The 17123-nt window shown below is 40.2% G+C and overlaps 1 protein-coding gene across 6 annotated transcripts in view; it reads left to right on the plus strand.

The window, feature by feature from the left end:
* Positions 1 to 17123, plus strand: part of CADPS (calcium dependent secretion activator) — a 504169-nt gene that overhangs the window by 60619 nt on the left and 426427 nt on the right. The window lies entirely within an intron of this gene.

The following is a 17123-nucleotide window of genomic DNA, read 5'->3' on the forward strand; positions in this document are numbered from 1 at the left end:
TTTCTACATGTCATGATAATGGCACTTGTGCCATATTCTAGAGCTGATACTGTATCGTTAATAAGTAAGATAAAATCATATACCGAAACAGATAATAAAGTGGATGTTTTATATGAATATTCAGACCAATCTAGGCAAAATCTGCATACAATCAAGGAATCAGCCCTCCAGGAAGACCTCTAGACTCAAGTTAACATGAAAGCATCCATGTGCAGTAACAATGAAAAAAAAATCAGGCTAGCAAGGGACTTAAAATAAATAATTGTAATACCATTATATAATTATAAGAGGCAACCAAAATGATCAAGAGGGTCACATCCCAGTTTCTAACATATTTGCCAGTGCTGTAAGAAGAGTTGCTGAGTTCATTGAAAACGGTGGATTGAGAAGGATGGAACTCGGCATCCTCCAGTTTGCAAGATCTGAGCAAGCCCGCTAATGATAGGACGTTTGGAGGTCTTTCATTCATAAGGTTGCCATAAGTCAGAAATGACTTGATGGCACATAACACACACACACACACAATTCTGCATAGGATTGTACTGCAAGGCTTTTTAATTTCCAAGAACGCCAATGAAGAGGGGAGATACAATAAGATATTTATCAAATTATGAATGGGGTGGTAAAAGCATATAGAGAGAACTTTTTCTCGCTCTCCTGTAATGCTGGAACTTGTAGCACTCCCAAGTTGATGGGAAGTAGTTGCAGGATGATTAAAAGGAAATACTTCTTCAGATGATGCAGAATTAAAAGTTTTGTTGCCACAGGATATTTTAACTTTGGTAGCTTTAAAAGAGGACTAGACAAATGGATGGACGATATATTGTATCCTAGCATATTCTGAAGTTGATATTGTATGTGCATGTTAAAAGCAATGTGTGTAAAATCCATAAACAAAGAATCAACAATCTAGAAATCCCATAGACCCAAGTCTTTGTTAAATGAAACCTCCATATCAAGAGGCAGGATTTTGCCACTTATCTGTTGCTTTGGGCTTAATGTCTTGATGGTGAACATCCTGGAAGTATCTGGTTGGTTATTCTGGGAGATACGATACTGGACTAGATGGAACATTAATCTGATCCGGCACTGTTCTTATGTTCTTACAAAAAGGGGAAGTGCCAATTACACATCTGCTTTTCTGGCTCGTGTTGAAATGCCTGCAAAACTTAGCACTGAATATGGTTGCCAGTTTCCAGCTGGGGCCTGGAGATCTTATGGAATTACAACTGATCTCCAGACTACCGAGATCAGCTCCCCTTGTAAAAATGGCTGCTTTGGTGGTGGACTCTATGGCATTATACCCTGCTAAGATCTCTCCTCTCCCCTAACCTTCCCCTTCTCAGGCTCCACCCTCAAATCTCCTGGGATTTCCCAGCCTGGAGTTGGCAACCCTAGCTCCAGAATATTTTTTTCAGAACTTGTTTACTCTTGAGAAGTAATCATTAAAAAAGAGTGCTGTCATCGAACATCTGCAGAATATCCAAAATGTTAAGGCTGAGGAGGAGACTACAACAAAAATGATATGTTTCCTTTTGGAAGTTAAACTCTGTGACTTGGATCCTAAGTCTTGCTTCCATTTTCATATTGTTCTTATTCGTTATGGAGGCATTCCTCCATGGTGGAACACATTCTTTGGCCTTAGGTACTTCTGCGCTTGCAAAATCAATGTCCTTCAGTGAGCTGAAAACCATTACTGCTAAAGGAACACGGTTGTAGCAAAGGAAGAAGAGGAGTGCAAGCAGAAAGAATTCAAGGTCAGGAATCAAGATCTCAGTGAGCATTTTTGGACAGAATTCTGATGGTTTTCATTGAACAGAATGGAAGCAAAAAGCCGTAGCAAGACCAGGACTTTGATCACAACAGTATTTGCCATATTGAGTGATATTTTAAACCACCTATTAAGGACAGTAGCTCCTTCAGTTATCTGTACAGGTATTAACATTCATGTCAGAAAATCAGCTAGATGGACAGATTGACTAAGGGCGTCTTGCACATTTTTCTGCGGGTTTGGAACATCGAAATGACGACAGCAAGGTCTATTAGGAGTTATGTTTATGAGTTTGTATTTCATTCACTGTACTGCAATCCTTCTAATCTAGAATTATATCCTCTTGTTTGCTTTGTACATTATGTAAAAATGAATAGGAAGGGGGAAATGACTAAGGCTACTGACTGAAAAGCCCCTGGCATCGGCCAAAATGGCTGATGGAAGCACGTGCACCTAGGCCAATAAAGTCCACACAGGTACAGAGGCTGACAGGATGCTCTCACTGATAGATGGAGATCCTGGGAAGGCAACCCGTTGCAAATGAAATGGTAATTGCTTTCCCCTCACTGAATGAAATCTTCTCTGAGGCGATTACACAGATTAAAGCTTCCCACTGAAATGTTCCAGAATAAATATAGTCTACGCTTCTCACAAGGGAAACTGCTGCAGTACACTGAACATCTAGCTGCAAAATGATTAGAGCTTTATTGTGGGATAAAAAGGAGCTGCATGAAAGCGGAGTCTAATTGCAGTGCACAAATGCAGCATTTGGTACTGGCCTAGGTGAGCTTGGCTTTGCGGCATGGGCTGTTTGACTTTGAATGAATATGACTGGTATTAGTTTGCTCACAGGCAGAACTGCCAAAATGGGGAGATTAAGAGAATTATATTCCAGAGGACCTGGTCACCCTCGGGGACCTTGGGAGCCAGGCAACCCATGTAATTAGTTTTCATATGATGTTTACGTTAGACTTATATGGTTGGGAAGGGCAGGGGACATTTTACTGGAAGGCCCATGGTGGGCTATTTGCAACCCTGCTTATGTAAAGTGAGAATCAAGCATGTTGAAAATAGATAGTAAAGGCAGCCATTGCTCTCACATGACCTTTACACGGTATGCTGAAGTGAATGCTTTCACAGCAACAATATTTATATCCAAATGATGGGCGAGTGGCATCTGAAATCCCCAGTATAGCTGGCTGAAGAGACTATCTCCATGGGAGCACCATATTAGATTTCAGCAGAGAGTACAAGATTCTCAGTAAGGATTAATTTGGGGAATGTTTAAATTTCATAAAATTTAATTTAATGATATACATCATTGGATGTATATCAGCGTAGCCTACTCTTGGGGGGAGGATGCTTCTGAATAACATTCTGTGGCTGAATAAAGTACATTTAAAGTGCAATCCTAAGCAGAGTTACACCCTTCTAAGTCCATTGAAGTCACCTGGCTGAAAAGGGTGCAACTGCTTAGCGTTGTACTGTTAAACTTTTAAAACAAAGCAAAATTGCCCCACCTTGTGGTCTTCTCTACAACTTACCAGCATGCTGAAGTTGACTAAACCTCTGAAAGTTAGAGTATAATAAAATTAATGATTCTGCACAGAATCAGAATCTTCTCAATAATGGCTGCTTACGTTTTTGCTTGACGATTTATGTTTATTCCGGTTTGCCTGCAAAAATAAGAGAATAGATAGAACATTCAGGTACAAAGGTAAATATGCATAGGTAGGTAGACCGAGGAGGGGGGGGAGGATGGAGGAAGGGAAAATCTTGGGGTGATCCCTGAGGGTGTTCAACAGAATGCTGGGTTTTTAAAATGTAACAGCACTCAAACCTATTTGGAATCCAGACCTTTTCAAACCTAGTCCCAAATAAAAGATATGGAGAGGCCACCTGCATGCACTCAGAGGTACTCTTTTCCTTAGCTTTTCATATATTCCATGTACCAGGCCATTGAAGACAGGTTCTTAGAATGAGGTATAGTGCGCCTAACTCAAAGTAAGTGGTAGGAATGCTTGTTCTTATGCTGTTTGTGCTGTTAGTTGTACTTTATTAGTTTTAAACTGTTACTGCTATGCCTCTTTTTATTTATTTTTAGTCTAATGCTGTTTGCTGCTTTTGATTGTAGGTTTATTGTTTTAGAGTTGTTATTTATGTATTTTATTGTATTTGATCTGTTTAGTTCTTATTTCTCAGTTTCGAACGTGAAAACTACCTTTAATTGATGGCCTAGAAATATCCTAAATAGCATAACTACCTTGTTCCCATATGCATGCTATAGTGTTGTTACTTACCTAGTGGTGGGAATTTTCTTGCTTTCTCTGTCAGTGCCACTCTCCCACTGTGTTCCTCCGGGGGGGGGGGGAGGGGACAACATTGTATGTGCTGCAGTGGCACTTCTGGCAAAATCCTGGAAGTGATGTCACAACCACCACCACCTCGATACTCTAGGAAGAGAGTTGAGGAATTCATAGGGCGTCATGGGGTAACTGTGATGTCACTTCCAGGTTTTCACTAGAAATGAAATCACACAGTGCTGTTTTTTAAAGGGTTCTGCCCCTCTGAAAGCTCTCATTATTTGTGGGTGCCAGACAGAGGCATGTTTAGTATTTGGTATGGTGTGTAATAATATGCAGGTAGATGATTTCTGTTGCTGCAGGTATCTTTCTATGCTCCTTAAGCAATACCCTCAGTGACATTAACTCTGCCAACATCCTAATCTGCATTTCCTCCACTTCTCATATTGCCTTCCATGAACCTCCTTCACTCCCTTTTAATAATCCTTTTCCTTGCAATAATTCACTGAGATATGACAATGATCTTAATAACGGCTGAATGTCAAATGGCACCAAATAATTACGAGGTGACAACAAAAATCCATCTTTATTGGCTGATCGTTAATTAGCTTCATTACAGGAAGCATTCTGCCATTGCTAACTGATAGAGTTTAATTCATTATATCAGTTTGGATATAGCTGTCAGATACATTAGATGCTGGCAATATTTTTGCAAATTGAGCACCAAAACATGTCTAACATTTCACTTTCAATGCAGAAATAAAAAGAAAGCATCCTACATTGCTGGACACATCATTTCAACACTAGGGCCCTCACAAAAAGATTCAATATCTTTCTTCCATTAAAAAGTCCCCATTTTAGTTGGTCCACATTTTAATTGCTTTGACTGAACATAGGCACAGAAACAGAGCAATCTAAAGATACTACATGAGTTATTATTTATCACTGTTATCCCAGTTCTTCTGAGTTCTTTGACGGAGTTAACAAGCAAATGGATAAGAGTGATTTCGTATATATTTGGACTTTCAAAGTCCCCAAACTTAACAGCAGTGGGATAAGAGGAGATGTCAAATAGTTGAGTCGCTGGCTAAATGATCTGGAATCAGGGGTTAGGAATAAAGTGCCAAACTTTATGGATGATACCAAATTATTTGGTGAAAATTAAATTATTATTATTTGATGAAAACCAAATTAGACTGTGAGAGTCTCTAAAGAATCCCTCCAGACTGAGTGAACGGGCAACAGCATGGCAAATGAGATTTACAGTGCAATCCTAAATTGAGTTATTCCAGTCTAAACCCATTGAAATCAGTAGGCTTAAACTGGAGTAACTCTGTTTAGGATTGCACTGTTAGAGTCATGTATAAGATGACATGAGGTGGGGCAACTCCTGCCCTCCCCCAAACATCTATGGCGGTCTGAATTAGTAGTCGCTTAGCAGGAAAAAAGATATTGGCCATGGTTGATAGCTGATGGAAACAGTGACTTTGTTTCTTGGCCCTCCAGCACAACTGTATGAAAAAGGATGCCAGACTAGATGGACCATTGACCAACTCACTGAGCTGAGTTCTTATGTAATTTTTCCTTATTTAGTGGCCCCTGATATTATGAGTCCCTAAGCTGTAGTTCTCCCAGTTTATCCCTAAATCTAATTCTGAGCACACATCTTGAATGCAGAGGGTTCAATCCCTAATGTCTGCACCTAAAGGAATCTGAAGTGGCCCGGACTAGGTGGAATGATATGCCTAATAATATCAGGGAGGCTCCTACAGTCCTATCCTTCTATAGAATGTGCCAAAGAATATTATTCAGGAATGCATTTTTTATAAATATTGTTGCTGTTTTAATGTTTGTGGAAATTTTCTAGATATTGGCTTTATTGGCTTGGATCCAGCAAAGAACAAGTGGCAACATAAACAGAGTTGTGCATGATCATGTGCAAAACCTCATGCTTTCCCCCATTTACATTATAATGCCCAATGCCCAGAAATTGGTTGTACAGTTATCTTAAGCAAGTAGAAACTCATGAGGGGACACAGTAAATTTGACTTAAGTTTTCCCCCTTTGCATTTCTGCTTATGCAAGAACTCTAGCACAAGCGTGAATTTAGAACTGGATCCAACCTATTCTCATTTGTTTAGTTTTTAGTTTTTATTGTATTGTGTTTTTTTAAATTTTTGTAATGAGCCTTGAGTCTCCATGAGAAAGGTGGACTATAAATAAAGTAATAAATTGATAGGGCTCCCGGGTATCCCAGTGGGGGTGGGGGATCTCCTGCTCCCAGCCTGTCTTCCCGCCACCACTCACCTGGATGGTGGGGGGGAAGGCCCCAGAGAACGAGCCCAGGAGGCAAGAAACCTCCTGGGACAGTGCACAGCAGGCGCATTCCCCATGGGCTCAATGATGTTACTTCCGGAAGTGACGCCACCACACCTGCTGGGAGTGCATGTGCACTTTGTGCACACATGGGCGGATCACCAAGGTAAGTGCCAGGTTCTCCCCCTCCCACTGGGAGGTTAAGGGGTCCTGGCTACCTTATCAATTAATCAATCAGTCAATTAATAATAGTCACCAGGAAAAGTATTTTCTCTCCCTAGAAAGTCACTGCCAGTCTGAATATGCAGTACTGAATGAGATGAACCGATGGTTCAACTCCCTATAAGGAAGTTTCATACATTCATATGTGCATCTTTCAGGCCTCTATCAGGAAAGGCATCTGCAGCCTGCAACCCTTTGTGTTTTCTTCCAATCTAATCAAAGTGAAACTACAAAAGTAGTTTGTATTCCAAACTATGGAATACATTTACAGTTTTTGTCTAAGTATGATAGATGGGGTCACGTATAGTACAAGGACAACACAGAGATGTTACACGAAGCTCTAGTGTTGAAGGTTGCTTTTTTAAAAACTTGGCTCACTTTGGTGAGTTACACCAAAAAACAAATGGAACAGATCCTCATAATTTTCTTTCAAATCACTCCTAGAACAACTTATCAGTCTTAATTATTCATGGAGATATCAGACTATCTGACTTTTGAAAGAAAAGTACAGCATAGCATATTTGGGCCTTCAAACTCAGCAGCAGTTCTGTCTGGATTTTTTAGCTTATCCAATTTTATGTCTGGAAACCATGCGAGCCAAGTAATAGACAACGAATTGCCATCTGGGAACGGATTGTTATTTCTCAATAAGATCCAAAATATGTCACAAATGGCTGCTGGAATCCTAGCAACTGAATGAGTGTGGAATCAGTACATGGCAGGGAATGCTTGTTTAAAGATTCATCTAATAAAAAGAAACTTGTTTCCTGCTGTAACCTAATGAAGATATCTTTGGTACATGTCTTTGGGCTAGGGGTCATGCTGATGATGTGGTGCTCTTGAAATGGTATGTCAGTAATAAACTGAACTATTGGACTTGTAATTTGTTGTTTGCATTCGTAAACAGTTGTTTAGTGTGTCCCTCAGCCATACTCAGCTTCTGTATGCTATGCACATCTCCCCTGTAGGGGACGAGTTTATACTGGAAGTCCCTTGTGATGAAAAAAAATTGGGCAGAGCAGGAGAGGTTGTAGATCACAAAACCCAGCACAGTTCTATAGGTATGTATAAAATAGTGATAGCCTCTTTGGCTGTCCCTGATTGCATCCAATTACTTTCTCCCTTGATAAAAGTCTAGGGGAGCCACTCTTATTTATAGTGGAAAGGCAATTTGATATAAATGTCCTGGCTTTGCCTGTGTTGCGGTGGCAGCTCTTCTTGATCTCCAGATGTGCGACACTACATAGTAGGGAAAGGAGGTGTGACATCCCAGGCCTGGCTTAGTGCCAACATCTACCCTCTTCCCTCTCTCCGTTAGCCCTCAAGCTGAACTCCCACTGCCATAGAGGGAAGATGACCAACTTCCCAGACTGTTCACTACTGATTCTCAGAAGCCTTTTTTACTTTTATGCTCCATCTCTTCCTTTTCTATCACCTTCATTATGGAGTAGATGTCCAAGAAGAAACTGACTTCAGCTATATGCAACCTCGGCTTGAAGGGCAATCTTTCTCTGGGAGGATGTTGTTGGGAAAGGGCTGCAGTGCTGACTACCTTCAGAAAGATCCACTGTGCCAGCTGTACAACTTTACCAGTGCCCAGAAGCAGGGCTACACATCATAAAATATTTTGTTTCTCTGTCCCTTTGTGAATTTTTTCTTTGAGAAACCGCATTTAGAGAGCAATGCTGCAGACACTTGTCTGGGAGTAAGAATCATTGAACAATGTGAGATTTACGTAGTTGCTCATAGATTTATTACTTGCCTTTCCAAAAGATGCATGCTTCTATTTTGGTTTGGAGCCTCTTTTCTCACATAAGATTCTTGTGGGTATGAGCAGCTGATGAAATGTGTGACTGGCTTAGCTTTCTATGGAGATAGTGGATTTTGTTTAGAAGCTGGACTCTGCATTGGTAAAATGTGAATTATATTACAGCCATCCTTTAGTCTCAAAGTAGATTTTAGGCAGGACATTATTATATGAGAGATGCTTCACATTAATTGCATTACATTTTCATTCCTGTAGAAACATATTTCCTTTTTCATTATTGCCATTTATAAGCGTGATATGACTTAACCACCATACATTTTATCATGTGGTAGACTGTGAGATATGTTTTGGCTGTGCTGTGCCCAGGTATGTAGATTTTTACTTGATTTTGAAATCACCAAGAAGAAGAAATTTATTTTTTACTGATGCACACACAAGGAGAGCCGGCATAGTGGTTACAGTGTTGATCTAAGTCTATGGAGCCTCAAGTTTGAATCTCCTTTCCTCACCATGAATTTCACTGGGTGACCTTGGGCCATTTGTTGTCTCTCTCGGCTTAAACCACCTCACAGGATTGTTGTGAGGATAAAACACAAGAGGAGATTACCATGTACTTTTTTGGAAGAAGAGCAGGATAAAGGTGAATTAAAATTAAAAGGCACCTCAGAAAACCTATAGAAAGGCTTCTGTTCCTTACGAATAGCAAACATGTGAATACCGTCACTAGATAGCATCTGATTTTGAAGCCTAGAACTCTTGTTCTCTCTGAAAAGTACTAGAGCTATAAAATTAGGGCTTGGCTACCAGCGTCTGCAGAGTGCAACGGGATCTTTCAGGCCTTAACATGAATGAATGAAAATGAACTTGAGGGTACATTATACTTATTTTTCACCTTCCCCCTAACTGCAATTCTTTCCACTCAACAAATAGGACCAGATGTAAAGTAGGAAGGATGACTGCATCTTTCAATGTAATTGAGGGGATTTCAGCAGGTACAATCCTTGCATGACAGGCCACAACTGACTGTACTGTGTCTCCTGCACAACTATTAATGGTACTGGAACTTGATCATCCTTTGAATCCGGTCACTTAGGTGTAGCTGAGAACAGAAAAACAAAAAGGTACAGGTTAGAAATTCCTCTGGGTATCATTGCCTCCTGAATTTCATAGTGATCTCACATTGTTAAAACTTAGGCTGCTTCCACACATGTTGGATAATGCACTTTCAATGCTCTTTAGTGGTCATTTGGAATTGGGTTTTCATGTATGAAACAAAACAAATCCATATATGAACCAAAAAAAATCCACTTCCAAAGGATTACTAAAGCGCATTGAAATGCATTATTCAGTGTGTGTAGAAATGGCCTTAGTGGCTCTTTATCGGTATCCTAAGACAATGCAAGAAGGTTACACCATTAAATCAAGGATAGCCCCCCCCCACACACACACACACAAACAAAGGATCCCTCCAATACTGTAAAATAATTTTTATTGGAAAATGTGAAAAAAATGAGCAAAAGCCATTGAAGTTTTACAGTGAATGTTGATTTGCATCATTTTGGGGCTTCCTGGTTCTGCATATCCGCATCCCCATCTTGCTTCCATTGAACTCCTTCTCCCCTGCCCTCAGATCAAGGACAATGGTAGGATGGCTCAAACTTGAATTGTTTTACCATTTTAAATTTTTTTTAAAAAAAAATTAATTGTTTTAAAATGTTTTAAAGTTAGTATTTTAATGTTTGCTGCCTTGGGTATCCTGTTTTGAGAGGAAAGCCGGCATACAAATGTTTTAAATACATTAATTAAATAAACTACCTGACCTATTTGGTTTGGATTTGAGGAATGAATCTCCTCTCCAACACAGTTCAGATCCAGCACTCAGCCAGTCTAAAATACATCGGGAATGGGCTTCAAAAGAACGTACACTATTATTGTACTCCTTGGCCTGGAGGCTCAAGATCTTAAAGCTTCAAATAGAGCCCTTCGGTTATTTCCACCACCACCACCTCTTTTCTTGTTACTTGCCAGTGAAGATTGGCCAAAGGACTCCGTTTAAGGCCTAAATGTTGCAATGAGGTCTCACCCTCAGAATACTGCCACGTTGTTGCTTCTGAAAAAGGTGATTGAAAAGCTGACATTTCAAAATGTGTTTTATTATTCAAATGGTGAACTCAAGAAATATTACTCTCTTTAAATGCCCAGAACAGATTTCTAGATTTTCCTCAGTCTCCAAGAACAGCATTTGTGATTCATGTACACAACAGTTGTGATTAATTGCTTCCTACTGAGTGTGTTCAATTTCAACTACAGCTTTCATTTCGACAACTTTCATCTCCACTGACAGTGACACATCAGTGAATATTTTTGATATTTCAAAACTTTCTCTCAAATGTCAGTGTTTGCCCTGGTTTATACTTCACAAGTGACCAATTCACATCGAACCTGAGTCTTCGCTTTATTTACCTTGTCGTTTCTTTGCCACTGTCTTCAAGGGCAGTCCCATGTAGAATGTATAACATCATACCAAACTGATGTTCCAAAAGATGAAAATCCAGAGTTGACAATGATTTTCTGGTTCCTTGAGGATGCTGTATAACGATGCTCCCATGTTTTTTAAAAAAATTTGCATTGCAAACTGTGGGTTCTTCTGGAAGCCTATATTTTGACTTAACATTTATAAAATTCATAAAACCATGGATTTTGGTCATTTGCTACTTGAAAAGTCTGGAGCCATTACCAACACTAAAACAAGGCAGGATTATTATCATATGTATATTCATGAATCATACCCCAGTATGTGGAGGACTCTCATGGATTTCTTCAGTGTTTGAAATGAAGATGAAAACTAAAGATGTTGAAATGGATGGGTCAGTTCAGTTTTCATTGAATTGTTTAGACTTCTAGATCTATTTGTTGTTCAGCAGCAATCAAAGTAACCTGGAGTGGGGTTCATATGAACATTTTGTGACTTTATAGTACAATAATTCATTCCTAACTATTCATTTTGTATCCTGTGTGAAATTTTCATTCCATTCCATTGATGCCTCTTTACGAATTTCTGTTGTGAGACAACTTCCGAGTTCCTTTAATGGCTTTTGGCAATGGCAAACAGATTTTGAAACTTGCAGGATTTTTAAAAGCATAAGGACGTAAAGGGTGCCCTGCTGAATCACACCAATCTAATCTAGCATCCTGTTGCCTTGGAGGACCAACAGACAGAGCAGTTTGAGGTGTTCCATGAGGATATGCTGGGTTTTTTAAAAAAAACTAATTTTAAACGGATATATCCAGAAGATTTGGATCTGCTAACTGGCCTAAAACATCTTTTAAAAATCTAAGTATTTGATCATAAACAGATTATGAATCTGGTTGTACTTATGTGAATTTGACCAAGTAATCTTACTGACTTGAATGGGACTAAACAGGCTTTAAATACCATATAACATTTTGCTTATTTCTGGTACTACCATGTAATGGTTTGCTTAGTTTTTAACCTTTTAAACTGTCTGTTTTGAACCTTAAATCCAGCTCCTCCTTACATTACCTTAAACTTACACCTCAGGAGGACCCTGGTCATAATAAACACTCCTTATATTTCTACTAACACAGAGTTTAGGTGTTCTCAACTTTACCTGGGCTTATACATCAAGAACATCTTTTTGTGTCTGTATGAATAATAATAATAATAATAATAATAATAATAGCAGCACCCATCATGACAACTTAACACCTACTCAGAGCGGTTTATAAAATATGTTTTTATTATCCCCACAACAATCACCCTGTAAGGTGGGTGGGGCTGAGAGAGCTCCTAGAAGCTGTGACTGACCCAAGGTCACCCAGCTGGCTTCAAGTGGAGGAGTGGGGAATCAAACCCGGTTCTCCAAATTAGAGTCTCATGCTCTAAACCACTACACCAAACTGGCTGTCACCTATCTGACCTATATATTACTGCCTCCCCAAATAGTTTTCACTGCCATCAAAGACTTTCACCTTAGATCTCTTCTGCTTAACTGGTGGTACAGGAAAGTTTTGTTGTATAGTTTGACAGAATGGTCAGCATGTGAGGGTGGTTGTGAGGTAAAAAAGGATCTTTTTTTCCCTAAACAAAAATAGAATTTATTTATAGATACATAAGTTTGATGGTTGCAGAGTTTTGATAAGCGTATTAGTTTCAGAATAGTTCTTAAGCTTTGCATTTTCAGATATGATTATAGATATTTTTCCAGACTCAGTCAAACAGAGTAATTTTCCACACAGGTCTTCACTAACAGAATAGACTCCACATAGACATAGATTTACTCAGGCCTTTCCACACAACTTGCCTGAACTAGACAGAACAATATCTCAGAGTCGAACTAAACATATAAGTTTTTAAAGAGCTCAAGTTCACTGCACAGCAGCTTTGGGGGATAGCTGTTAAAAAATAAAGGAGAACCCAAACAGCCTCAGAATGCCTCCACAAGGGGAGGAGGAGCTCCTCCCTCCCCTCTCAAGCCATTTCCTCATGTCTAAATAGCATGGGGAGAGGGGTTTTTCCGTTGTTTTTGCTCCACATAGAGTATTCTGTACATGCAGAGAAGCAAAAATGGGGGGGGACTCCCCCATGCTATTTTGATATGGGGAAACAGCTTGAAGGTATAGGAAGGAGCCCCTCCTCCCCCCATGAAGGCATTCTGAGACCATTTGGGCTCTCCTTTATTTTTAACAGCCATTTACTTTTTAACTGCTGTATGGCTGTGGAAACCTGAGTTGGGTTCAGGGAAGCTTGACCCTCACTCAGATATACACACTCTCACAAACTGTTTGCCGGACAGAATGTCTCAGAGCACCACATAGATTCACTGAACTTGGCAAAATGAGACTCCTTTCAGGCTTCCACACAGAACGAACACGCTTCTCTCAGCAGAGACTAAAACTACAGTTCACTCTACCGCCTACAGTAGAGCTGCTGGCCAATCAGATTACATCCTATTTACCCACCCAGTTCCCTTCTTCTCTCCTCTGAGGCCTGCATTTTAACTAACAGCAGCAACTTAAAAAAACCCACATTAGCAAGCAGAAGTAAAACTTTAAATACTAGTATTTGCCTTAGCGTGATTGTTAATCAGGCTGCCCAAAGCATCATTTCTTTGAACCTAGTACAAACTTATAACATGCCCCCTTTCCTGGTTCATTAGTATAATAGGATTCAATAATATACTAAAGCCTGGCAACTAGTGGGGAGGGCTGGGGACATGGGGGGGGTACATGTGATGTCAGTGACATCAAAGTGACATCACAGGTACAGCCTGGAAGTAACAAATGGTAGCTCTAGGAATTGTCAGAAACTTAGTGATTTTGCAGTTTTTTACAAATTTTTATCTTGCCACCACTCAAAGCAGTGATACGCAACAAACCTTGCCAGTAGGAGGCTTCCCGCCATAGCAAGAGGCCTGGCAAGATTAATAATATAGATATATACAATCTCGTATGCAAGAATTTGATAATTTATTTAATATCAGAAATGTCAAATAATTGCCATGTAGAAAAGGCTAGGCCCCACTAGGCTAAATAAAGGATTCCAGTCCCACTCCCACCGTTGGGCCCTGGCTAGCTTTTCTTAACCATAACAAAATGAGTTTGCAGTAGCATAAAAATGCTTTATCGTGGTCTTGAATGTTCTACATATGCATTTAAAGGGCATCAGCCTCCTTAGTAACTGGTTTGTGTTGTATTTTCTAGAATTTCTAATAGAAGTCGTCATCAACAGTTTGCAATATTTTAGGCATTGAGAAGGCAACTGACAAACTTTTAGTGCCACTGGCAGACTGATTCTAGTCATTTTCATTAACGCAAATGGACCTTACACTGTGCCATCGGCAGCAGGCCCCATTTGGTGTTCTGTTCCATTTGGCTGTGTGATCTTGCAGAACTTACTTCAATGGAAGTGGAGAAATAATTCCACACGGAGAATCTGCCTCTTGGAATCCTGCAGTTACTGTGTAGTTAACTGCACCCATATACTTTTATTCCTTCATTGTCATAGTCCATTCCATCTGGCATAACTACAGGGGTTATTGCTAGATCAATAGAGAAAGAATATGAAAAAAATACTCCATGCTTCCTCCTCCATTGTCACTTCCAAAATATCTCATCATGTTTCCTTTTTTGGAGAAAAAGGTTTAAAAAATAGATTTGAATTTGTTCTAAGTGAAACTTTAAAGAATATCAGAACTACCTTACTGGTTTAGACCAGGTCCCTCAATGTCTCAAAGCTTGCCAACCTGAAAATGATGGTTGTCCCCTCTTGTTTATCCCCAGCATCTCATATTCAGAGGTATAGTGCCCATGTACATGGAGGTTCCATGGAGGTATCATTATTAAGAACCATTGATACGTTTATCCTCCATGAATTTTTAAAAAAATATTCTCTTCTTTCAATCAAAATGCCTCTCAAATGCAGAAGCCTATATTTAAATATCATTTCAGAACTGGGGTTTGTTCCACGCTTTGGTGAGAATTTCTTAAGTGATAGCAAAGCAAGGATTTAAAGATACAAAATAGATAATCGGCAATTTGAAAAGCATGTTTTTTTGACAACTGATAACAGACAGGCTGGATACCTTGACTCAGATATGTGTTTTTAAACATGGCAGTGAAAAGCATCTGCGCAGTGCCATCCTTTAACTACAGGGACTATTCTCAAAATATCAACTCAGGGGAATAAATTTTGCTTATGTCACAACCGTGCTAATATCTTTTTTTAATATTAACAGTGCAATCGTAAATAGGATTATACTCTTCTAAGTTATGGCTGCCAGACTTCACACTATAGCAGGAGGCCTCCTGCTGGCAGCTGAAGTTGCCCCCTGCCAATCTGAATGATGGTGGGAGAAAAAACTAAGGTGACATTGGCTACGCCGCGTCATCCCTTCTGAGGAAAACTCAGAAGTGACATGGTAGCATAGCCGATACCACACACACACACACACACACTATCCCTGCTCCCAGCCCTCCAGCTTGGCAACACTATTCTAAATCCATTGACTTCAGCAAAGGGCGTAACTCTCCTTATGATTACCTGATCCAGGCGACATTGCAGGTAATCTGTGAGGGCAACCAGTGCTGTCTCAGTACTATGACCAGGTCAGAAACCGGGTTGGTATATATCCAGTTCAGAGGAATTCCCCAGGAATGCCTGGAGTTGTTCTGTCACAGCCCTCTCAATTACCTTGCCCAGAAACAAAAGGTTCAAAGCTGGCGGTAATTGGCTGGATCAAGGGGATCCAGAGATGGTTTCTTTAATAAGGGCTGCGCTAGTACCTCCTTCAATGAATCCAGGAAAATCCAGGAACTCAAGGACAGGTTGACGATGTCAGCTAAAGGGACCCAAACCCCGACACCAACAGTTTTCACTAGCTATGATGGCCAAAGGTCCAGAGGGCACATGGTGGGTTTCACAACAGGCAGGATCCTGTCTACCTTTTCCTAGGAGAGACACCTGAACTGATCTAACATCAACCCTGAAGTTGGCCAAGGGGCCTCCATTTCACTTACTATATCTACTGTCGCCAGCAAATCCCAGCGGAGCGACAAGATCTTATCCATAGACTTTTTACATGAAATGGATAATAAGGACAAATCCCCATCCCAAAGACTAAATCCAGCGTGTGTCCTGCTTGATGTGTGGAAGCTGATACAAACTGAGAGAGTTCCAGTGCCTCTATGGATGACATCAGGTCCGCAGGCCATGAGGAGGCGGTGTCATTGGCATGGACATTGAAATCCCCCAAGACCAAAAGCCAGGGATAAAGTTATCTGCTGTTTTGGAGACATCCTTCAGTAATTTCTACTGAGAAAATGGGGTCAAAGAGGCATTCCATCATGAATGTCTTTGTTTTTCAGCTGGCTTAGTCAGGCTTGCAATGTTGTCTTATTATAGATTTCTCTCTGTCTTTCTCTAGTCAAAGAGGAAAATACAGTCATGCAAAGCTTATGAGGGCTGACATAACATGGCGTCCCAGGCATTATGTTACAAGCTTTCATGTCTTAAATGCATGGTACGCTGCACATTAGAGAGGCGATGAAGGGGAAGTAGAGGAAGTTTGCATCCCACAGTCTTGTTCCTTAAGAAAATGTCAGCGATGGCAGACTGTGTTGTGAACATGCAAGAGCTTACATTTGCCTTCCTGACATCCTCCCATTCAAACCTCAAGCATGCTTTCTGTTTTATGGAACTGCTGAGAATATTCTGAAACAGAATTTCTTATTCAGAACAATGTTTCTGAAAGAAAGTGCTTGAGTGTGTTGGGAATATCTATGTTCTCAATATAACTTCAAGCAACATATCGCAATCTGGGCCTGCATCTCTGGAAATGTGAAAAGATGGACAGGTGAGAAGAGGGGATATCTCAGGAGACCCAGCCAGAGTAATGGAAGGTGTCACACTTTATATAGATATAGCAAGATTAATGGTGAAAGAGAAGTTGATGCATTTGCTAGGAGCGTGGTCCAATCCAGGCTGGGGGGGAGGGGTGGAATCCAACATCTGTCAAACAAAAATTGCACTATTGCAGGTAGCTGTGTTAGTCCAACAGGAGAAAACATCCAAAAACAGCAACAGCATTACACCTTTTATTAGAACTAATTAAAATGTCACAAAGTAGTCAACAAGCTTACAAGTTACCGAGAATTCTTCTTCAGACTAATTCAGAACAAAAAACAAAGGGGGAGTGGAGATATTTCAGGGCCTAATGGAGAC

Source organism: Eublepharis macularius, chromosome 4 (genome assembly GCF_028583425.1).
Source record: "Eublepharis macularius isolate TG4126 chromosome 4, MPM_Emac_v1.0, whole genome shotgun sequence".
In the NCBI taxonomy this organism is placed as follows: Eukaryota; Metazoa; Chordata; class Lepidosauria; order Squamata; family Eublepharidae; genus Eublepharis; species Eublepharis macularius.